This window comes from Meriones unguiculatus, chromosome 15 (genome assembly GCF_030254825.1).
Source record: "Meriones unguiculatus strain TT.TT164.6M chromosome 15, Bangor_MerUng_6.1, whole genome shotgun sequence".
NCBI lineage: Eukaryota > Metazoa > Chordata > Mammalia > Rodentia > Muridae > Meriones > Meriones unguiculatus.
The window spans coordinates 4,549,110-4,572,500 of NC_083362.1; the positions used below are offsets into that span (position 1 = coordinate 4,549,110).

At 50.7% G+C, this 23,391-nt stretch overlaps 1 protein-coding gene across 2 annotated transcripts in view; it reads right to left on the minus strand.

Moving 5' to 3' along the window:
• Nucleotides 1-23,391, minus strand: part of Card11 (caspase recruitment domain family member 11) — a 114,389-nt gene that overhangs the window by 55,434 nt on the left and 35,564 nt on the right. The window contains exon 1 of one of the 2 annotated variants that reach the window (XM_060368044.1): nucleotides 10,891-11,004. The exons of the other annotated variant lie outside the window; for it this stretch is intronic. The gene's annotated coding sequence lies outside the window, so the exon portion shown is untranslated. Of the gene's footprint in view, nucleotides 1-10,890; nucleotides 11,005-23,391 lie in introns of those variants that run through there. 2 annotated transcript variants of the gene reach the window in all.

The following is a 23,391-nucleotide window of genomic DNA, read 5'->3' on the forward strand; positions in this document are numbered from 1 at the left end:
GATAACAGATGTGCACCCCTCACACACACCTGGTCTAGGCAGTGCGTGGGCAGAACACGTGCTTCATGCATGCCAGGCAAGCACTGAACCACATCTGTAGGCTGTAGTCCCAGGCTCCAAGATCTTTATCAAGACGCTTCAGGTTCGGCTAACACCTCTGCAGGGAGCAGAGGTCCTAGGCACTGTTAGGCCTCCGTCTTTCTCGTTTTCTTGGAGTGTTTCAATGAGGTCAGAGCGGCAGGTTCCCCACTGGAAGTTCTACCTGGCTGCAGGAGGTGGCCACTCCAGGCTCCTTAACTCCCTCTGCTAGAAATCTCAGCTAGAGTCACCCCCACGGACTCCCAGGAGCCTCCCCCGTCCCAGAGATTAGCCCACCCCCCGTTTCCATTCTCTCTCCTGTCCTCCTCCCAAGCCCCCTACCCCTGCACACACCCGATTCCCACCCCTTTTGTCCTCCCCACCCCTTTCCCGCCAGTTCCCTCCCTACATCTACTTCAGATGTCTATTTTATTTCCTGCTCTGAGTGAGATTTAGCATTTTCGCTTGGCCTCAACTTGACTTCTTTGGGGCTGTGGATTGTAGCATGATTATCCTGTAATTTATAGCTAATATCCACTTACAAGTGAGTACATACCATGTGTGTCTTTCTGGGTCTGGGTTACCTCACTCAGGCTGATCTTTCCTAGTTTTATCCATTTTCCTGAAAATTGTATGATGTCCTTGTTTTTTAATGGCTGAGTAGTATGTAAATGTACCACAGTGTCTTTTTCCATTCTTTACCTGAGGGACATCCAGGCTGTTTCCAGTTTCTGACTATTACAAATAAAGCTGCTATGAACATAGTTGAGCAAGTGTCCTTGTGGTATGGTGGAGCACCTTTGGATATATGCCTAGGAGTGGTATAGCTGAGTCTTGAGGTAGATCTAGTCCTAAATTTCTGAGAAACCTCAAGATTTGATGTTAGCCATTCTGACAGGTATAAGATAGAATCTCAGAATTGTTTTGATTTGCAGTTCCCTGATAAGTAAGGAGAGTGGGGAACACCACTCATAAAACCTTAGACCCCAGATTTGTAGTGGCAAAGATGGAGCAGAGATTGAGAAATGGCCAACCAATGACTGGCCCAACTTGAGACCCACCCCATTGGAGAAAACCAACCCCTGACACTGTTAATGACACTCTGATTTGATTGCAGACAGGAACCTAGCTTAACTGTCTTCTCAGAGGCTTCATCCAGCAGGGGATGGAAACAGATGCAGAGACCCACAGCCAAACAGTTGGCTGAGCTCAGGGAAGAGTGGGAGGAAGGATAAAGGGAGCCAGAGGGGTCAAGGGCACCACAAGAAGACCTACAGAGTCAACTCACCTGGGCCCATGGGGGTCGCACAGAGACTGAAGCGCCAACCAAAGAGCATGCATGGCCTGGACCTAGACCCCCTGCACATATGTAGCAGCTGTGCAGCCTGCTCATGCGTGTCCTCTTACAATGGGAGTAGGGGCTGTCTCTGACTCTCTTGCCTGCCTCTGGGTTGCTTCCCCCTAGCTGAGCTGCCTTGTCAGGCCCCACTGGGAGGGGATGAGCTGTGACTTTAGGTGCCTTGGCGGGTTGATACCCTTTGGGGCATCCTCTGAGAAAAAGGAGAGGGGGGATGGGTAGAGGGGGAATGAGGGAGGGGCAGGGAGGAGAGAGAGGGGGCTGGGACCGGGCTGTAAAGAGATTAAATAAATGGAAAAAAAACCCAAACAACAACTGCAGGTTCTTAGCCGTGTGTTCAGTGGATCTACTTCCAGGCAGCAAAAAACCATGGGAAGTGAGTTCTTGCGGCTGGCAGTTCTGTTGCTGGCCTAGCTGGGTGGCTGGGTCCCATGGGCAGAACAGCCACAGAGATGGAAGAGAGACCTCCTGCCCCTGAGAGCTTCAGGTGACAAATGAAACTTAAAGAAGGGTAGCGTGTGGGGCAGAGGGCACAAAATCTTACACTAAGCAACCAGAAGGACTCAAACACCAAGAGCAGCCAGCTTCCTGCCCCCTTCCACTGTTCCGTACAAGCCCTTCCGTCCTCAGTAGGACTTGGGGGAGTTCCTGAGTGCTCTCCTCCATCATTCTGCCCGGGTCTTTGACTTGACATCCCCTTTCCTGGAACATCAGTATCTTTTCAGATCTGCTGTGTGGTTATCTCCAGGTGAGGACCTCTCTCATCTTTCCTTGTACACCCTGTGGCTTAGCAGGCATCTTACATAAGTGGGCGTTTAATATTTATGAGTGGATTGATTTCCAATGGATAAGCGCTGCCTCTTTCCCTTGTCATAGCAGCTTCCCTCCAGCTGATAAGACCTTCTCCCCCAAGGCCCACGTGTAGGGAGGGTTGCTGCCACGGAGGCCCGCTGACGTGTGGGCTGCGCCCTTCGTTTGTCCCGCTGGGCTTTGCTGTGCCTGCAGTTTGCAGCTAAGTGCCAATCCATCTCCCCCTCTCCTTCAGTCATGAGCCTGAAGTCTACGAGAACTGTCGCTTCAGTGCCTGACCTGCGGGGATGCAGCCCGCTTGTCACAAACCATCCATACTAGGAGAGTAAAGAGGAGACGGCAACTGTCCCACAAGCTGAACACTGAATGGGCTTCTTCCCCAGGAAGGGATGGCTGTCTGCAGCATGCCCCTGCTCCTGGGGCGGCCTCAGATTGGAGGAGCACTTTCTGCAGTCTTGCATGAGGGTCCAGGCTCAGTGGAGGATTATGGAGTTTTGTTTTGTTTGTGGAAAAAAAATTACTAGGATATAGTACCTTTTCTTCCTCCCTCCCTCCCTCCCTCCCTCCCTCCCTCCCTCCCTCCCTCCCTCCCTTCCTCTTTCCTTCTTTCTTTTCTTTCCTTTCCTTTCTTTTCTTTTCTTTTCTTCCTCCCTCCCTCCTTCCCTCCTTCCCTCCCTCCCTTCCTGCCTCCCTCCCTCTCTTCCCTTCTTCCTTTTTCTCTCTTTCTTTTGTGCTGGGATAGCATCTAAAATGCTTGCACTTTCTAGACCAGCACTGAACCACTGAGCCACACCCCAGCTCCTCACTGGAGGATTCTAGGCAGGGGCTCTACCACTGAGCCACACCCCAGCCCCTCACTGGGACATTCCAGGCAGGTGCTCTACCACTGAGCCATACACCAGTCTCTCACTGAAGGATTCTACTCAGACATTTACTGCTGTAAGATACATTCCAAGCCTGGTATAGGATTCTAGTTCTTAGAAAACTGACAACCCAACACCAGCCAGCATTTACCAGATTTCAAGGAACTGGCTACTGCTACCTCACTGCGTCATTGTTACTATGTGGGTTTCAGGAGAGATATTTCTGAAGATTTGGGTGGGGTGCCCTTGAGTTGTCCCATCTGAGTGCAGCTGGCCCTCAGTCTATGTCAGAGCTGGAAACTAGAATGAGTCACTAATAAACTAGCAACAGACATAGGCTGGAGAAGGCCACAGCTAGGAGGAGGCTGTGGCTGTGTTACCCTTGGTAGTGCCAGGAGCTGAAAAGGCAGCCAGCTGCCATTCTTTGAGCTCATGCTTGGGTGTCTGTGATCTGACCCAGGATGAGTCTTGACTAGGCTGGACTTCCTGGGAGGAAAATGGACGGGCAGGATGCTGCTGTGGAGGCATGGCAGAACATGGCAGAGACTCCTCGTTTTTAACTGGACAGGACAGGAGTAGCAAAGTGTTCACATGCCCATAGGGAGACAGAGCTGAGAGCAACAGCCACCAGCCATTTCTCGGTGGCTAGACTGACAGCCCATGTGAGGAGGCTCCAGATTGCCCATCTGCCCCCTTATTCTTCTCCTGTATTCCTGGAAGCAGCTTTTGTAGCAGAATTGGGCCCAGTGCCTTAATGTGGATATCTTGATCCCACCACGATTGTAACAAGAACATTTCCACGGAAAAGTAGGTAGACTCTGAAACTGGCCGGCTCTTCTATCCCCCAAAGCTCTGCCAAGGTGCTACCAGGGGAACCTGCTAGTTAAATACATTAATTGAGCAGCCACTATGTTGAGAACAAAAATAGGCTTTCGAATCCAATTAAACGTTAGGCTACAGCATGGGAGAGAGAGATGGTGTGTATCTGAGAGAGTGGGGGAGGACCAGAAAGGGTTTCTTTACTAGTAATTAACCACAAAGTAAATAGCTCTCCCATGGAATGGGGCTCCTCCATCCCTACACCCCCGATCTTCAATTAGCTCTGTTATTCTGTCCCCTATTACTTGAGATAATCAAGGGTTGGATGTAATTAATTGCTGTAATGTGTGCCAGAGCACAGCCAAATGGCAGCTCAGGAAGGCTGGCAGTAGTTGCCTTCTTCTCTAACTGGCTTCCTGGAAGGGCCAGCTTGGGTTCAGCCTGCACAAAGTAGACCACAGGGTGAGTGGGGAACACAGGCAGGGGGTGTTAGAGCGCCTCAGGTTCTTTCAATGCATCTGGCACTGAGCACTGCCTTCCCTTCTCCCACCTCCTGTCATCTGTGTCATGTGGTCCCCAAAGTCCTGGACCCCAAAGAACACTGATGTCTGAAACAAAGAGAGCGTATGCATGTACAAAATATTACTCAGTTGTAAAAAAGAGTGTGGTTTTGACACATGCCGCCACACGAATGAGCCTTGGAGACATTACGAGGAGGAAAACAGCCTGACAAAGAACATAACAGGCAAATCCAGAGAGGCAGGAAGCAGGTTCAAGGGGCCTGCTCTCCACAGCCAGGAGTTACCGAAAGTGAGGACTGGAAATATCCAAAACAGGTGGAACTTTTCCCTGGACCCAGGAGCCAAAAGAGCCTGAAATACAACACTCCAGATTTATATAGACACATAAATGTATGTATTTGTGTGTGTGTGTGTGTGTGTGTGTGCTATCACCTATGCAAATACGTTGAAGCTGGGTGTCTTCCTCAATTGCTCTCCATCTTTTTCTTTTCTTTTTTTTTTTTTTTCCCTTCTCACTAACATGGGGCTCAGTGATTCGACTAGGCTAGGTGGCCACAGAATCCTCCTGACTCTGTCCCCTGTGAACTGGAGTTACACGCGCGCCACAATAACCTGGCCTTTTGGGTGAGCACTAGCTGAACGCAGGCCCTCACATTTTCACAGCAAGGGCCTTACCCACTGTGCTGGTTGGTTTCAGCTGTCAGCAACGCACTCTAGAATCACCTGGGAAGGGAGTCGCAAGGAGGGATTGTCTAGATCAGGTTGGTGTGGGGCATGCCTGTCCTCCAGACACACATGATAGAATGGATGGTGAAGTTGACCTCCATGTGACATCGTAGCATTCTCCCCCACCCTCTCAAACACATAAACAAATATAAAAGGTAGCAATTGAAGAAGACCCTGAAGTAGGCTTTTGACTTCTGCACGTATGCACAGTTGAGCACACATGCACATATGCACACATGTATTTGCAAACATCCCAACACACTCAGGAAGATATTTGGTAACTAGAGTGACGGTTGCTGAAGAGACTGCCTTGACTATGTTAATGGAGCTGGGAAGCCCTGCCCACTGTGGGTGGCACCATCCCCTAGGCAGGGAGTCCTGGCTGGCACAAGTGTGGAGAAAAGAAAGGACCGAGCACAAGGAAGTGGGCGCACAGCCATTGCCCTCTGCTGTTGGCTGTGGATGTGACAGGCTATTTCAAGTCCCTGCTGCCCTGGCTTCCCCTCAGGGATGGACTGTAATCTGGAATTGTGAGCCAAATAAGCTCTTTGTTCTCTAACTCGCTTTTGCCAAAGTATTCAATCATGACCACAGGAAATAAAGCTAAGGCGTTCAGGGGCCATATCTCCAGCCCCAGACTCCTCTCCTTGCCTGCCTTCCCTAAACAACACAGCAGAACAACTATTCACACAGCCTCGGCATCGGCTTTACCGCGATGGTGTAAAGTGCACGGCGATGTGAAGTTTCCCCGCAAACACTGTGCTGCTTGACAAGAGAGCCGTTGACGTTCACCGACAGTGGCCTCCTATGTCCCCCTCAAACGCCGGGATGACCGTCCTTGTTCTGGGTAGGGAAGGTGAGCACGGGTGACCCCCAGAGGGTACCAGGCTCCTTCTGTGGAGATGAAGATATTTTGGAGCTTGTTGCTGTGGAGATGGACCAGTGGGTAAAGTAGCTGTAGAGCAAACGTGGGGATCTGGGTTCAGACCTCCCAAGCCCATGTGAAAAGCCAGGATCAGCAGCACGAGCCTGTAATCCTGGCCCTAGGAAAATGGAGACAGGTCAGCCGGTCTAGTGAATCAGTGAGCTTCAGGTTTAGTGAGAGACCTTGTCTCAGAAAATACGATAAGGGCCGGCAAGATGGAGGAGAGGGCAAAAGCAGCTACCATCAAGTCTTACGACTTGGATTTGATCCCTAGGATCCACACAGCAGAAGAGCAAGCAGATGCCAGCAAGCTGTCCTCTGAGTTCCATGTGCACAGCGGGTCAAGCACTGTGTCTCTCATATGAATGAATGAAGGAATCATGAATAAATGAATGAATAAAATAAGGTATTGAGCAATTGAGGAAGACACCTGAGATGGACTTTTGGGGCCTTCACATGTTTTCATGTGCACACACACACACACACACACACACACACACACACACACGTATTCACAGACATATAAGCGCACCCCCCCCAGCACACCTAGGATATTTTGTAATGAGGTAGAAATGATGGCTGCAAAATTTTATGAATGTGTGAAATACTACCAAAATGTTCTACCACGGTGAATGTCAGCTGGGGGAGATGGCTCAGCTAGCAAAGGGCATGGAGACCTTTGTGTGTGTGTGTTAGCCTAGCCTAATAGGGGAAAGATTGTCACAAACAAACAACAAGGTGAGGGGCTGGAGAGCAGCTCAGGGTCAAGAGCAGGCTCTGTCTTTGCATCCGTATCGGGTGGCGCACAGCCAACCATAACTTTAGTGCCAGGGGCTCCAGTGCCCTCTTCTTGTGTTCACTAATAAATGCACACACGCAAAGGAAAAATGAAATGGTGAAAAAAAAAAGATGGTGGGTTTTGGGCTCTATAAATTTCACCTCTGTAAATGAAAAGAGATGCAGCTATAATTTCTAGAGCTTGTGGGAACAGGGGCTGGGTGCAAACGCATGTGGACTCCAACCCCAAGACAACAGGGCCACAAGCATTTTTTATTGTTGTTGCTGTTGTTTAAGACCAGAAAATGGGAGAGAGGATGCTATGCGTAGGGGGCGCTGGCACGTGTGCCCAGAAGGAGGCCCCGTAGCTTGGCAATGGAGAATGACTCTGGCTTTTCAAACCTGAGGGTCCCTGGAGGAAGTGATGGGAGAGCGGGGAATTGTGGGAGGGACTTTTGTGGGAGGCTGAGGGCAGGGAGTTAAGCCAGACGCAAGAAAGAAACATGGTGTGTGTGTGTGTGTGTGTGTGTGTGTGTGTGTGTGTGTGTGTGTTTGTGGGGGGGAGTGGGACAGACAGCGACTTGGGCTTTCGAGAGAAAGGGGAACAAGAACTCAGTTTTATTTAGCACGAACAGGTGCAGGCATGAGAGAGGGAAAGAGAAATGAAGAAAGGAAACAGAGAACAGAGCCAGCGGAGGTGCCAGCGGAGGTGGCAGCGGTGGGTGCCAGGGACAGGGTAGCCAGCTAAGGAGGCCACAGCTACCTCAGACTACGCATGACCCTCCTGCGAGGAGCTCCTGAGACCACAGCACACTTGAGCAGAACGATTTCCCGGAGACCTGCTCACCTGCTTTGAAGCCACTGGTGATCTCGAAACTTCAAAACAAAACAAAACCAAACCTTGATTCACACTTTCCACCTATCTGAGCCCATCGAGAGGTGGCAGGACCGAGCCATCCTCCACGTCACTCCTATTCTCTTTCTTTCTCGAGGCAGGAACACCCTCTTTTTCCTTTTAATGATCTATGTAGAGTGTAAAAGTGTCTTTAAATGAGATTTTTAGCTTCAAAACTTTTAGGTCCTCCTTGATTTTCTTTATTGCAATATTAGATCACCGGGCGTGGTGGTGCACACGCTTCCTCCCAGGACTCGGGAGGCAGAGGCAGGGGGATATCTGTGAGTTTGAGGCCAGCCTGGCCTACAGAGTGAGTTCCAGGCCAACTAGAGCTACATAGTGGAGAGAGAGAGAGAGAGAGAGAGAGAGAGAGAGAGAGAGCAGTAAACAGAGGACACATCTATTTCATGTTCAATGCTGTGCTGAAAACACATTGCGCAGACTCGGAGTACAAGCGAGTGAACTGCAGCCTATGCCCAGGGACCGCTTCTGACTTCTCGACATGCAGCTGAATGACAGACAGTCAGGTGCCAGCATGTAGCCTTTTACGTGTGTGCCAACGATGCCGTCCGAAGTAATGGAACTGGGAGCCCGTCAGAAGTGCTCTCTAAAGCTGCCTATCGGCCTGACCAGGCTTATGTTAAGTGGCAAGTGTCCTTCCTTTCTCTAAGTCCTTTCACCCCTCTGTCGGGTGTCAGTGAGTCTGCCTAGTGAGCCAGACTTGAAGGTGTGACAACAGAGGTGTGTCTAAACTGTCTGCACCATAGTGTGACTTCGTATGGACATACTGTGTGCTCATTTCAAAGGCGCCTTTAAGCCCTGCTGGCATTCTCTGGTTTTGTTGCCTCTTCTTTTTCTTTCTTTCTTTTTCTTTCTTTCTTTCTTTCTTTCTTTCTTTCTTTCTTTCTTTCTTTCTTTCTCTCTCTCTCTCTCTCTCTCTCTCTCTCTCTCTTCCTTTCTTTTTTCATGTGCACGTGTGTGTGGCAGTCTAAGGTCTAAGTTGGGGAATCACCTTTAATTTCTCTTCCACCTTATTTATTGAGACAGGGTCCCTCAGTCAAACCCAGAACTCGTCCATGTGGCTCGTTTCAATAGTCAGCTTGCTCCAGGATTTCCTGTGTCCACCTTTTTGAGGCTGGAATTATAAGCAGGTTGTCTCACCTGCTAGCCTTGACATGGGTTCTGGGTCTGAACTCTGACCCCTTTGCTCGTATGGCAATTACTTTAACTGTCTGAGCCATCTCCCCAGCCTCCAACATTTTCTTTCTGTTTTTATTTTTTGTTTTTGTTTTCACTTTTGAGACAGGGTATCCCTCTGCATCTAGGCTGGCCCGGAACTCGCCAAGTCACTTAGGATGGTCTCTAACTGGTGGTCTTCCCGTTTCAGCCTCTCAAGTTCTCTGGATTACACTTAAGGTGTGACCCATCATGGCAGCTCTGGTTGCCCTTTCAATCCACTAAAGTTAATTTAATCCCCTGACAGCCATGGCGTGTGGTCTCTTGTCTCTGGTGAACAACAGAGCTCTTTGGGCTTCCAAAGTCTCTCTCACTCTCTCTTTTATGCATAAGTGTGTCATGCACCTATGTGGGCGCACCTGTGTGTGGAGGTACACAACTTGTGTGTGTGTGAGAGATGTGTGTTTGTGTGTGTATGTGTGCATGTGTATGTGTGTGTATGTTTATGTATGTGTGATGTGTGTTTGTGTATGTATGTGTGTATGTGTGTGTATATTTATGTATGTGTATAGCTTTATGTTTGTGTGTATGTGTGCATGTAGATGTGTGTGTAAGTCAAAGGACAATCTCAGGTGTTTTCCTTTGAGACACCTTACTGGCCTAGCACTTCATCAAGGCAGCACGCTAACTGGTCATGGGGCTCCAGGGATCCTCCCGTCCAACACCCTCATCTTGACTGAGTTGGGATTGCAACAATAAGACAGCATGTCTAGCTTTACTTTTTTTTTTTCCGAGACAGGGTTTCTCTGTGCAGCCCTGGCTGTCCTGGACTTGCTCTGTAGAGCAGACTGGCCTTGAACTCACAGAGATCCGCCTGCCTCTGCTTCCCTGAGTGCTGGGGTGCACCACCGCACTGGGTTAGCTTTGCTTTTTAAAGTGAGTTTTGGGATTAGACTTTGTGTCCTCGTCGTTACAGGACAAGTGCTTTGTCTACCGAGCCATCTCCTCGGCCCTTCCAAAGCCTCTTCAGGCTGCATTTCCTAAGACGCTCCACAAGTCTTCCTGCCTGGAGTCAAGCAACAGCTTCTGAGGGGATACCGTCTTTGAGATCCCAGTCTTGCTCCGGGATTCTGGGAAAGGGGCCCCACCTGCATGCATGTGACATGGCTCTCAGGTGTCCCAAGGTGGCCTCGGGCCTTTGCTGGACAGTATGAACAACCTGCTCATCTCCTCACATACACAAGCTGAAACCACCCCACAGCAGCCAGCTGACGGCCCTGGGGGTGGCAGGGAAGGGTCCCTCCATGGCCCCTCTGTGGAGCTGCAGGCTGGGGGCCACATCTCTGAAAGATGCTCCCAGCCGCCCAGAGGGGGCTGCAAATGTCTCCAGCCTTCCAGAAAACGCGCTTCAGGCACAGACCCCGCTCCTCCACTGTGACAGCCGGCTCGGTCAGAAGAAACAAGGCCCCCACAGTGACAACAGGAGCGACGGGAACGTGGGGTTTGTGGAGAGCCTTCTGTGGGTCAGTTCTGGGCTCCACGGAAGCCGAGCCCGGTGTGAAGTGGGGTCCCTTGCGGTTGAGATGACGCAGCCAAGTTAGGAGGTTACAAAGTAAGGGGTCACACGAGGTGGCACATGCCTGTCATCCCAATCCCGGAGAGGAAGAGGCAGGAGGCTTCCGGTCAGCCTGGGCTACCCGGTGAGCGCCCGTCACAGAAAGCTCAGCGGTAGACAGCTTGCCTACTGTGCGCAAGACCTTAGGCTTCTTCCCACGCACTGAGGGGCAAAAAACGAGAAGGGACCTATTTAAAGGCTCCAAGCACATACACAGAGACCGGAGCCAAAGGACCAGGTGCGGCGCGAGACACTTGTAGGCCTGGGACACAGGTTTACCGGTTCGGCTCGTGTGGGCCTTAGAAGGATTATGGGGGGATCTACTCACGGGTTTGCACATCAGCTGTGTCCTGGGCCTGGCCAGGGCATCTGTCCACGGGTCTGTCAAATTCCCTGTGCTCTGCTGTGGGGTTCACGACACCCGGAAAGTGCTGACGCCGGCAGCCTCCCCCGGAAGCCCACATGGGCACTGCACTCTGAGGAGGCTGTCTCTATTTTTAGCAGGTGCAGAGGGTGGCTGTGGTGGGCTGTACACTTCTCTTTTTGTTTTATTCTGAGCAGAACCTGAAGACGGATGTGGTGGCGAGTGCCTAAGAAGCTAAGGCAGGGGGATGGCAAGCCTGAGGCTAGCCTGGGCTATAGTGTGAGATTCCGCCTCCAGAACAGAAAAACAAAACAAACAAACAAAAAACTAAGTCAGGCATTTGGTGGGTGCCATGATGCTAGTGCTGGGGCTGGGGGAGGCAGATACTCGTATTTCGCTGGCTAGCAGCCTAGCTAACTGGTGATCACCAGGTTCCGTAGAGGCCAGAGAGTTGGCTCAGCCAAGATGCTGGCTGCACGGGCTGATGCCGTTAGGAAGCAGGGCCTTGCTGGAAGAAGCAGGCCGCTGTGGGTGGGCTTTGAGATTTTAAAGCCTCACCCATTTCCCGTTTGTTCCCTGTGTCCTGGTTCTGAGCCTCTGCAGTCCTGTCACAGAGCTGCCCTCACCGTGATGGACCGTGCCCCGTCAGTCTGTAAGCCTAGATAAACCCTTCCCTACTTCGTAATTTCATCTGCTCAGGATTTTTGGTGATAGCGAAGAGAAAAGCAACTAATGCAGAGGCTAAATGTTGTCTCTTCCTAGATTCATGCCCACAGAGAAGGTGGCCTTATTTGGAAATGGGTCCTGTGCAAATGTCATTTTGATGAGGTCGCACTGGACCTAAATCCAGTGACCGGCGTTTTTATTAGAAGAGGAAATGACACAGATCCAGAGAAGGGAAATGAAAGCAAGGACAGAGCCTGGAGCAGGAGCCACCCAAAGGTTGAAGTGGGAGCTGGGGAGACGACTCTGTGCAGAGGAGCCCTGGAGGGCCTCAGTGTGGGTCCCGGAGCCCACGTAAACCCGGCCACGGTGGTTTGTGCTTATAACTCCTGGGCAGCAGGGAGTGGGGCCAAGAGGAGGGTGGGGCTTGCTGGCCACCAGCTCAGCTCTAGGTTCAGAGACAAGACCCTGCCTCATCAGAATAAGGTGGACAGTGCTAGATCAGCACACCCGGCATCCTCTGTACACATCCATCCATCCATGCATCCATACAAACATACACACACAAACATGTATCATATAAACACACATACATACATACATGCATGCATCCATCCATCTATCCATACAAACATACATACGTGCATGCACACATACATATACACATATATACACAGTCACATGCATACATACCTACAAACAAACATACATACATACAAATACATACATACCCACACTATACTACATGTGTGAAATACATGTGTGATGCACACACATACACTCACCAAAAACTAACAAGCTAGAGAAGGAGCCACATAGAGTGCTCCATACCCTTAATGCCAACACTTGCAGGGCTGAGGCAGGGGGATCACGACTTTGGGGCCAGCCTGAGCTATACAGGAAGACCTTGTACCACACCAACAGAGCTGGAAAAGGCATCAGGATCTGTCCCCCAAGGCCACTGCCACCTTGACTTTGGACCTCTACCTCCACACTGTGAGAGAATCAACCCCTGTTTTTTTAACCTCTCACTGGCAGCGCGGACTAGGAAAGCTTCCGGAGGCTGCAGGGGAGGGGAGCCCTGGAAACCCTCCCGGAAGATGATGGCCACCGAATCCCACATGAAACAGAAGCGGCACTGGAGCACGTCTGCTATGCTCTCACTGAAGGGTATGAATCTGAGGCTGACGGTAAGGATGCTTCCAACACGGAAAAAAGAGTTACCTAGAACAGACAGCTAGGCGCAGCAGCACTACCCAAGAAGCTTTGGGGACCCAGAAGCACAGCACCCTTGTTTTAACTAGGGGCTGCTGGATCCAACGCCAAGCCCCAAGCTTCCCAAAACTTAAGCGTCTAGGCGCAAGCTCCGTTTTCAGAGTGGGTGGAGGTCTGACTTGTTTCAGGCCACCCCAAACCAGTTCCAGGGACTCAGACACATCCTGGCTCTGTTTGCGTTATTTATTTTCGCTTTGAAACTGTGATTCTAAACAGCCCAGGCCTTCAGCTGCTGACTCAGCTGCCTGAGCCCAAACTCATAAAATCCTATTTCAGAAAGGTCCAATGATTTTATTTTCTGATCATAAATATGAAATTTAATTAGCAGCTTGCTGCTAATGAAGTCGCCATGGAAGCCAGAGCGGGATGCTGAGAGTCCCAGAAAGCTGAGTCCACTATCCTGTTAACTCTTTCCCGCCTCACCCACCTGTCCCTGGCTGGTCCTTCCCACGGCCACAAGCTGCAGCTAGCTGTAGAAGGAAGCGGAGGAGTCTGTGTCTACACACAGTGGCCATGTATTTTATGTGGCGGTTAATCGTGTGTGTCAGCCTGACAGAGCTGAGGGCTGCCCAGTCAGCTGCAGCAGGCGTACTTGGGTGTGTCTTCAAAGGTATGGGCCTTTGCTACGGACTGGGTGAAGAACACCCGCTGTCTTCAGCCTTGGTGGGCATCACGGATCTATCAGGGTGGAGCACAGACAGCCCAGAACTGATCGTTAATCTTGATCGCCAACTTCCTGGCATTTAAAGCCAGCAATCAGATAAGCTGAGGAAGGAGACCCACCCTGATATTTGTGGCACTGTCCCATGGACCGAGGTCCTGAAACAGAGGCAAGTACCAGCACCCATCTTTCTCTGCTTCCCGAGGGTGGTTGCCATGTGATCAGCCGCCTCACACTCCCGCCCATGTGCCCTCCCTTAAGTTGATTTTGGCAGGTGTTTTGTCCCTGAGAGAAGACAAGTCCCTAATCTCAGGTGGACTCTATCTCTCATGCTGCACCTTCCTCTTCTCCGGCTTCAGACTGCAGAGCCTTGGGACTCCAGGGCTCTTCTGCGCCCCCTTGCTCTAAGGCCTCTGGACTTGGAGTGGGTCAGTGGGTCAGCCATTGGCTTTTCAGATTCTGCGGCCTGCTGGGGGTGTGTCTCGGGACTCCTAGAGCAAATTGGGGCCTTAGAAATCTGCATTTACCCATCTCTGTAAGTCCTCTTAGTTCCGTGTCCCTGGGTGGCCCTGTCTGCCTGTATGCATTGTGGCCCGCTTTGCATCTTCTCTTCAAAATCCTCTAAAGGAGTAGGAGAGAGCAGGCACAATGAGGTGTGGCTGCCAAGGGGCTTAAGGAAAGCCTAGCAGACCTCAGAAACCCTGGCTCCTCTACAGGATGATAGATGGGAGCTGGGTCACTCTGTCCCACCATTGATAGAGATGCGAGGCTGGGCATTAGGCAACGGCTCTTCTTCCTGGTAGGAATTTTTTAGTTTCTTCTGCTCAGGAAGGACTACGCAGGCTCTCCTCTGCACCTCAGAACTTACCCTGCTTCTCCAGGTAAGCCTACCTCCGGCCTCTCCATGAAGCAGGATGACAATACCCACAGCAAGCAGGATTTGAATGCATTTCTAAAGCACAAGTCTGGAGTTTTATTATCATCATCCTTTTGTGAGTTCATTGTTAAAGCCAAAGTACAGGGGATGGGAGGAGTGGCTCAGCAGTAGAGTTTCTGCCTAGAACCCCAGTGAGGGGCAGAGAACATAAAAGGGTTATAGAACACTTGATTAAGATCCCCCAGTGAAGGGCTAGGTATGGCTTAGTGGTAGAGCCCCTGCCTAGAATTCCCCAGTGAGGGCCTGGGTGTGGCTCAGTGGTAAAGTACCTACCTAGCAACCAACCAACCAACCAACCAGTCAAAAACACATAAATAAAAATTTCCAAATTCAAGAGTTAACTAATTTCTAAATATATCAAGAGTATTCAGGCCAGATGTGATGCATGCCCATAATCCCGGTGTTTGAGAGACAGAAGCAGGAAGATGATGAGTGCTAGGATAGCCTGATAGCTTGGACTACACAGCAAGACTTTGTCTCAAGAAACATTCAACCAACCAACCAACCAACCAACCAACCAACCAACCAACCAGATTATTCCACACATTATCCAAGAAGCCAGAATTAAAACTCAACTGTGAATCTCTCAAACATGATGGGGAGACACAGTTCATATGCTCAATGCTGACATAACCCTAGTCCCCAGAAGCGTGTTCACACACAGGCTCTTTTGCATGAATGTGCGTGAGGTCCTTGTCTGTTCAGATGGCATGAGACAATGCCTTTGACTTATGTGGAAGTTATGTCTGGACACTTGGTCCTGCGTGCTGTGCACACAGGAGGGGGCACACAGACCCAGCCACTGTGAACACTGAACGCTAGATAGGTGTGAGCAGAGTACAGAGTGCAGCATGGCACTGCAGAATTTGTCTGCAGTCAGAGCACATCTCATTACATTCTAGAAAAAGTTTATGGCGGAAAGTAATAGTTTTTTTTTTTTGAGGGATTTAAAAAAAGAATCAGAAGCTTCCCGCATTTGGGTTTTGGCTCTCGAACAAGAAAGACGAGCCTGTGTTTTGAGTCCCTGAGGCTCTGCAGGAATTTTTCCTGGGTCACTACTGACATGTCTGGGATACTATAGCTGGAATGCCCTCAGGCACGGTTGTTAGTTCAATAGGTGCAGATGGCTGAAAACATCAAAAGTTTGGAAGAAGAATGAGCCTCTGAAAATCATTCCTGTTTCTCTTCACTTTCTGGGTTTAGTGCTTTATGCAAAAACTTCTCACAGACTCAAATACCTTGTCAAGCAAAGTGGGCTGCAGCGCCAGCACCAGGATGGGCATCAGCAGCATCCCCAACACCCCAACCAGCTTTAGCATTGTCGTCACCAGCATCAGCACCAACATCCTATCAGCTTTAGCACTGCCATCACAAACACCAGCATCAGTCTCAATATCAGCATCAGCATCAGTGTCGACGTCAGCATCACCCGGAACTTGTTAGTCTTACGACTTCCCAAGTCTGCCTCTATGCTCTGAGTCGAGTTGTGACACTGTGGGGTTAGACTCTACGCTCTGGAGCCTGAAAGAAGGCTGTGTGCTTAAGGGGACGGACTGCCCTTCTGAAAGGTCCAGGTGTGAGTCTCAGCATCCGTGTGGTGGCTCACAACCATCTGGAACTCTAGTTCCAGGGGGGTCTACCACCTTCTTCTGGCCCCCTCTAGGCCCACATGTGGTTCACAGCCATATATGCAGGCAAAAACACCGGTACACATTAAAAAGTAAATCTACAAAAAAAGAATTTTATCCTCTGCCCGAGCCACAGTGTGGCAGCAGCCTTCTTTGCCTTTCGGACATATTGACAGACACTCTACGGAGACAGTTTCTGCGACTGACTCCCTAGTTAACAGACAGTCCTGGGGCAGTCTCACCTAAGAAGTAAGTTAACCAGTGTTGGCTTCGATGTTAGCCTGCTTGTGACAAAATACTTAAAACAACTTTCGGAAGGAAGCATTTATTTTGGCTCGCAGTTAAAGGGCGCACAGTCCAACATGGTGGGTAGGCACAGCAGCAGGGGCACGAAATGTCTGTTCACATTGCAATCACAGTCAGGAAGCAGAAAGGCATGAATGCTGGTACTCAGCCATTTCCCCTTTTCTTTTCTCAGGCTGAGATGCCGTCCTAAGGAACGGTGCTGCCCACTTCATGCCCACTTCACTTCCTACCTCAGTGAGCCCAATTTACACAAGTCCTCATACACATGTGCAGAATTTGTCTCCAAGGTGATACCAGATCTGTCAAGTCGACAGTGAAAACTATCACAGTAACATACTGTGGCCTCCAATTTTTTGTCCTCCTGCCTCGGCTTCTCAGAGGCTGGGGTAACAGGCATGAGTCATCACACCCTGCTGAAGGACATTTCTCAGGCTGAAGGAAAACGATGAAGCCTCGGTGTGCGTGAAGGGCTGAAGAGTCTGATACGGAAGGTATCGAGTTAAAGAGATATTCTAAACTCAATCTTGATGTCTTTCAACTGTGACCGCCTAAAGCCTACATAACAGCGCACCATGCAGCATAAAATAGAGGTGAAAATCAGGCTGGAGACAATAGCACCGAGGCCGATAGAGGGTTAAGGAAACGGATGTGGTCGTAAGATTCTACGATATATGCGAAGTCATATAACATTATTACAAAATAGTCTGGGGTAACTTAAAGACCCACTTTAAAAGCCACAGAGGAGCTGTGAGTGAACAGAGATAAAACACGGAGCCAGGCTAACAAGTCAGTGGAGAGAAGCCGGTGAAGCCTCGGAAAGCCCTGGGTGAAGGCAGAGCCGAGGAGGTAACCTAGAGGAAGCCTGTTTGTTGCTCAGGCTTGAGGACCTGAGTTCAGAGCTCCAGAGTACACGTTTACATAAACCAGGGGCGGCGGAGCTGGCCTGTAATCCCATCCTGGGAGTTGCGGGCGTGGGCCGGGTGGCAGGGTGCTAAGAGGGTCCCCGGGGCTCAATGGCCAGCCAGTCGGGCTGACAAGCTGAGCTCCATGTTCAGAGAGAGACCCTATATCCAAAACCAAGGTGGAGACCCCTGATGGCGACGTCTGGCCTCAACATGCGCACGCGGAAGAAAGGAATGTAGGGAAAAATGGATGAGATGGGTCAGAAGGAAAACTTACATAGGTGACAGAAGTTAGCATTGCTCTTGCCTAGACCTGGAGTTCAGTTCCCAGATCCTAGGTGGTGACTCACAACCACCCATAACTTCAGTTCCAGGGGATCTAGCGCCCTCTTCTGGCCGCCACCGGCACTGCATGCATATGGTACACAGACATGCATGCTGGCAAAACCTTTAAGCGCGTGCATACAGCACGATCTTCTAAAATTATCTAAGACTCAGAGAAGAGAAAATAAACGGAGGGAAACACTGTACACGCAAAAGCGGCTGTATGAAGAACAGAGAAGAAGACACTGCGGCTGTGAGAAGGCCCTGCAGAGATGCACAGACAATTTCACAGGAAGAGCAGACAATCTGAAATGTGTTCAAGCCAGAGATCCAAAACTCGGGCAGCAGCAAAACTGGAAGAGAAGAGTTTGCCAATTGCCTGCCTGCCTGTCTGTCTCTCTACCTGTCTGCCTCCCTCCATTATCCCCTCCCTTCCTCCCTACCTCCCCTCCTTCTTTTCCCTCTCCTAATAGGTAGAGTGGAGTGTGTGTGTGTGTGTGTGTGTGTTTGTGTGCGCGCACGCTCATGTACACGGAGGTCAGGGGTCAGTCTTGGGTGTTGTTCCGCAGGGGCTATCCCCTTATTTCCCGAGATGGGGGTGTGTGTCTCTGACAGCCTGGGAACTCACTGACTTGTTTCTGCTTGCTGACTAGTGAGACCCATCGCTCTGCCCATCTCCATTTCCTAAGGGAGGGCACCATGCTCACGGTGTTCTTTAACATGGCACCGAGGATTGAACTTGGGTCCCTGTGCTTGTAAAACAAACGCTTGACTGACTGCATTTTCTCGGCAGTCTGGTGAACTGCCCACACAAAGCTTTCTGGTGTTGTTTTGTTTTTTGTTTTCATCTCGATAGTTCTCTTTTGCTAAATGTGAGGCCTGGAAGATGAAAAGCAAGGTCATGGAAGACTGAATGATACCACTGATTACCTGGACCTAACTGAGGGTCACAAAACACAGCAGTCAGGGCTACAGGGTCCTTGAAGAATGTGCCTTCTTTATTTTTCAATTTTCAGCATCCCCACATGTACGTGTGTTGGCGTGTAATGTGAGTGCGTGTGCAAGCATGGCATGTAAGTGCCGTGGCACATGTATGGGAAGTAGAATACAACTTCTGCTTGCTAACTAGCTGGCCCAGGGATTTTGTTTGCTTGCCTGGCTGGCTGGCCCTTAATCTTCCTGGAGTTCTCCTGTTTCTGCCTCCCATTTTTTTTTTTTTTCCTATGGGAGAACTGGATTCCAGACACACATTTTCCTGAAACCAACTTCACGTAGGTTCTGGGGATTTGAACTCAAGCCTTCATGCTGGCCATCAGGAGATGGCAGGAAAAAGTCACTTGGTAAAATTCAGCATCCATTTTTTTTTTTTTGTAGCTATTTCCTTTGAATTAAAATATTCTGAAGGGAGGAGAAAGGCTCATAAGACTCGGGAAGTAAACCAGATCCAGTAAACCAGAAGTAAACCAGAAGTCTCAAGAAGCTCCTGAAGCCTGCAGGATTCACAAGGTGCAGCACACAGAATTTTCCGTGGCTATACAAACGGCCACAAGTGATGGGGGATAGAACACTTCCCAGCAGAGCGACCTTTAAGGTGTACAGAGCTGCAGGGATGCAGTTTTCCTGAGTTGTCAGCCGGGCCAGGGTACTTTGTTTTTGTTTGTTTCCGAGGAAGCTATCTTTGAGTTAACCATAGTAACCCCTCACCCACAGTCCTGCAAACAACCCCAATAAACTTTAGACCTGAGTGGGACAATTTCTTTGGTCTGTCATTGGTGGCCTGTCAGGGTTCATGTGTCTCCAGGAAAAGCCGCACGGCATCACTTGTGTAAAACACTCTCGGGAGCTCAGTTCTCATAGGGTTGCCCTTGAATAATGGCTACCACCATAGTTTGAGATAAAAAACTAACCAATTCCCTATGCTGGGCACTTCGGTGCTTGCCTGAAACCCCAGCATTTGGGTGGCTGGACAGGAGGATCATGAGTTTGAGTCCAAGCTGGGCTACATAGTAAATTCAGGACCGTCCTGGGAGGAGAGCCAGGATACTCACACTGACTCATTTCACTCAGCAAGCTAGAGTTCCAGCCAATCTAAAAGGACAAGGAGAGGAAATAAGGAGGTGAAATTTGGAAAGAAAGACCACAGATGTCATTCTTTGCAGACAACACACAGAGCTTAAAAATCTAAAAGGGGCTACAGAAAAATCTTCTGGAATCATAATAACTAACAACAAACATTCACCAAGTTAGCAAGGTTCTAGGACAGAAGATCGGTATACCAAACTCACCAAAACCTGACATGTAAGAGCATAAAATGGTTGGGGTTTAAGTGTATGAAAAGATGGCCACACTGAAAACACAAGGAAATGCTAAGAGACGTTGAGGAGCCTTAAATCAAAGGAGGAACATACCGCGTCCAGGAACCACGTGATTGTTTAACACTGTCAACACAACATGCCTCCATGATCTGTATTTTGGCTGAATGTTTGTACAAGAATTCTTAAATCATGGAGGAAAGCGGGAGGGCTGGGAGGTGGTTCGGCAATTAAGAGCACTTGTTCTGCGCTCGTGAGGAGGACCCTGGTGTGAATCTGAGAGGCTGAGGGGGAGAGCAGAGGGACAGGTCTCCGGGGCTTGCCAACATGGCTTCTGGACCAGGGAGAACTTGCCTCAAGCCAATAAGGTGGAGGGTGATGGGGAAAGAGGCCGGATGGCCTGCTCTGGACGGTGCATGCCTGTGCCCTGGTGTGAACTCACACGCTCACATGCATGTTTCACACATGCGGCATGGAAGAAGGAGAGGCAAGCGAGGGACTCTGCGCAGCCGGAGGGACAAACAGAGGGACCTAAGTGAGCCGATCTCACGGGCTGCTGTGATGCCACCCAAAGGAAAACGTAGTGAGTGTGGGGGGGTCAGGTTACACAGAATCGGACAAAGCAGGTGGAGAAGCCATCATCAGTCACTATGGTATGTCTGGGAATCCACATTTATAGGGTCGTTTAATTTTTGACAAGGGCGCCAAGGTAATTTGGTGGTGAGAGCGTCTTTCACAGCACGGAGTCACAGCAAGCTGATGTCATCAGGGAGAGCAAACCAAAGTTCCCACCTCTTATCGGACACAAAGCACCGGAAGACAGATGGAAGGCATCGGGTGTTGGTGTGTGTACAGGAGCGTATAGTTTATGTATGTGTGAGTGTGTACATACGTATGTGCGTTCTTGTGCATGAAGGCTGAGGCCGGTGCTTGGGTTTCTTCACCCATCTGTCACCACTGTGTGCATTAACTTTAAGGTCTGTTTTATTCTATGTGAACCATGTGCATGTCGGTGCATGGAGGAACTCAGGAGGGTGTCGGGTCCACTGGAACTGGACCTACACCGTGGTCGTGAATCTCGGTGTAGGTGCTGGGAACGGAACCTGAGTTCTCTGCAAGAGCAGCAAGCACCCAAACCACACTGCTGAGACGTCTCTCCAGCCTCCAGGCTTTTAAATTTTAAATTACGTGTGTCTCTATGCACATGAGCGCAGGGGCCTGCAGAGGTGAGAAAGGGGTGCTGGGTCCCCTGGAGCTGGAGTTACAGGTGGCTGTGAGCTGCCTGTGTGGATGTGGAATTGAACTTAGATCCTCTGCACGGCCGTATGTGGTTTCCAACCCCTGAGCTGCCTCCCTACCCCAACCTCTTCATTTCTGAGACAGGGTGGGTCGCTGAGCCCTGAGCTCGCTAACTGGCTAGGCTGGTTGGCCAGCGAGCTCCCAGGATCTGCTCTCCAGAGCTGAGGTGACAGAGGTGGCCTGCCAGGCCCAGCTTTCACATGGCTGCTGAGAGTCTCAGCTCTGTTCCGAGCTCTTCAAGCACATGATTGACAGCGCCATCTCCTCAGCAGCCCCCGATGGCCAACTTGGAAGTCAAACTCAAAGCCACAAACTTCCAGGAAGAGCATGTAAGACTTTGATTGTGTTCTGAGGTGAGGCCCCACTCAGCGCGGGCGGGGCTGGTTCCGTCTACCTGCCTGGCAGCCTGAAAGCTGGGATTACAGGCGTGTGCACAGCGCACCCGGCAGGAGACAACCTCTGCAATCACAAGGTTGGCGAAGATGATCTCAGGGCACCCCAGAAGGCACTGCGCCACTAACTAGGGAAGAAATTACTCAAAACAAGCATCCGTATACTGGAAACGTTACTAATAATAATGACAGGTAAATGGTACGGAGAAAATAGTTCCAGGACATATAGCTGACAAAACATTTTCACATAAAAGCATTGAGAATGAAGAACCAATAAAAAGTGTGCAAAGGTTTAAACAGGCATTCCGGAGGAGACACAAATGGCCAATAAACGCGGGAGAAAATGCTCCCTGCCATTTGTCATCGGGCCATGCAAATTAAAACTTCAGAGAGGGGCCGGGCGAGGCAGCTCCGAGGGGAAAATGCTTGCGGTGCTAGAATGACGACCTGAGTTCAAGTCCGCAGAGCCCGCCATAGTGCGTGTCTGTAGTCCCAGCTCCTCCGGGGAGAATCTGGAAGCTCTTGGAGCAGAAGACAGAAATAAGAGACCCGGCCTGGAACCAGGTGGAGAGCAAGGGCCAGCACCCTAGCTTGTCCTCTGACCTCCAATACATGCTGGGTACACACGAACACACACTCTCTCTCTCTCTCTCTCTCTCTCTCTCTCTCTCTCTCTCTCTCTCTCTCTCTCTCTCTCTCTCTCTCTCTCTCTCTCTCTCCTAACAGCACGGTGAGGGAGGGAGGTGTCATTTCAAACAGTCACCACAGAGCAAGGCTGGGCAGGTATAACACCACGCGGCTATTTGGGAAACTGAACAACCCCCCCCCGATCCCCGCGACTCAGCTCTAACACCCAAGAGCCTGCGAGGTAAACAAATGCGGACCGTGTGAGCGTGTGGGCGGGCGCGTGTCTGTGACCTGCGCGTGGGGGCGGAGGACAACTTTGTGGAATCTGCTCTCTCTCTCCGTCCACCCGCCCACGGCCTCTAGAGCCCGAGGCTGGCCAGCGGACCTGGGCGGCAGGAGCCTCTCCCTGCTGGGTCGTTTCGCTGGCCCCGATTTGGAATGTGTGGGGCAGGCTCTCGCACAGTCCATGCTGGCTTTGAGTTGGCCGCGTAGCCGGGGATGGCTTCATCCTCCGGCCTCCTTAGCGCGGATGGGGCCACACCGGGGTCATGAGGTGTTGCTTCCTGCACGCTAGGCAGGCCTAACCCAACAAACTGACTTAACCCCCAGAGCAACCGTACGCATTTCCCTGGGAAGAACGAAGCCGTGTCTATGGGGGGACTAACGAACTGGGTGGGCGGGGGACTGAGAGTTTGAGGCCCACTGGGGCTATTGGGGCAAGGCCTAGTCTCAAAAACAAACAAACAAACAAACAAACAAACAAACACACAACAGGGAGGAAGGAGGGGGAGGAGGAAGAAGAGAAGACGGAGGGGGTAGTGGGGAGGGGCCTGCTGGGACACCCACCCTACAACCCAAGTGCACCCCAGGGGAAGAACCTCCCCCTGCCCCCAGCAGAGGCCCAGTTCGGAGGGATCAAGCTCCCAGCCCCAGCCCCGCTGCGCCCTCTACTGGCAACCACAGTCATCGCAGCTTGTGGCCGCAGCCGGGATACCGGCTCTAGGCAATCTGCAAATGATCAGCTAAGCGAATGGTCGCCGCTGCTTCGTGATGGCTGGCTTCATAGACCACACAGCCACTACCCTGCCGTCCCTCGGCAAACAGCCACCCTCTCTGGGCCCTTTTCCCTCTCTGTAAAA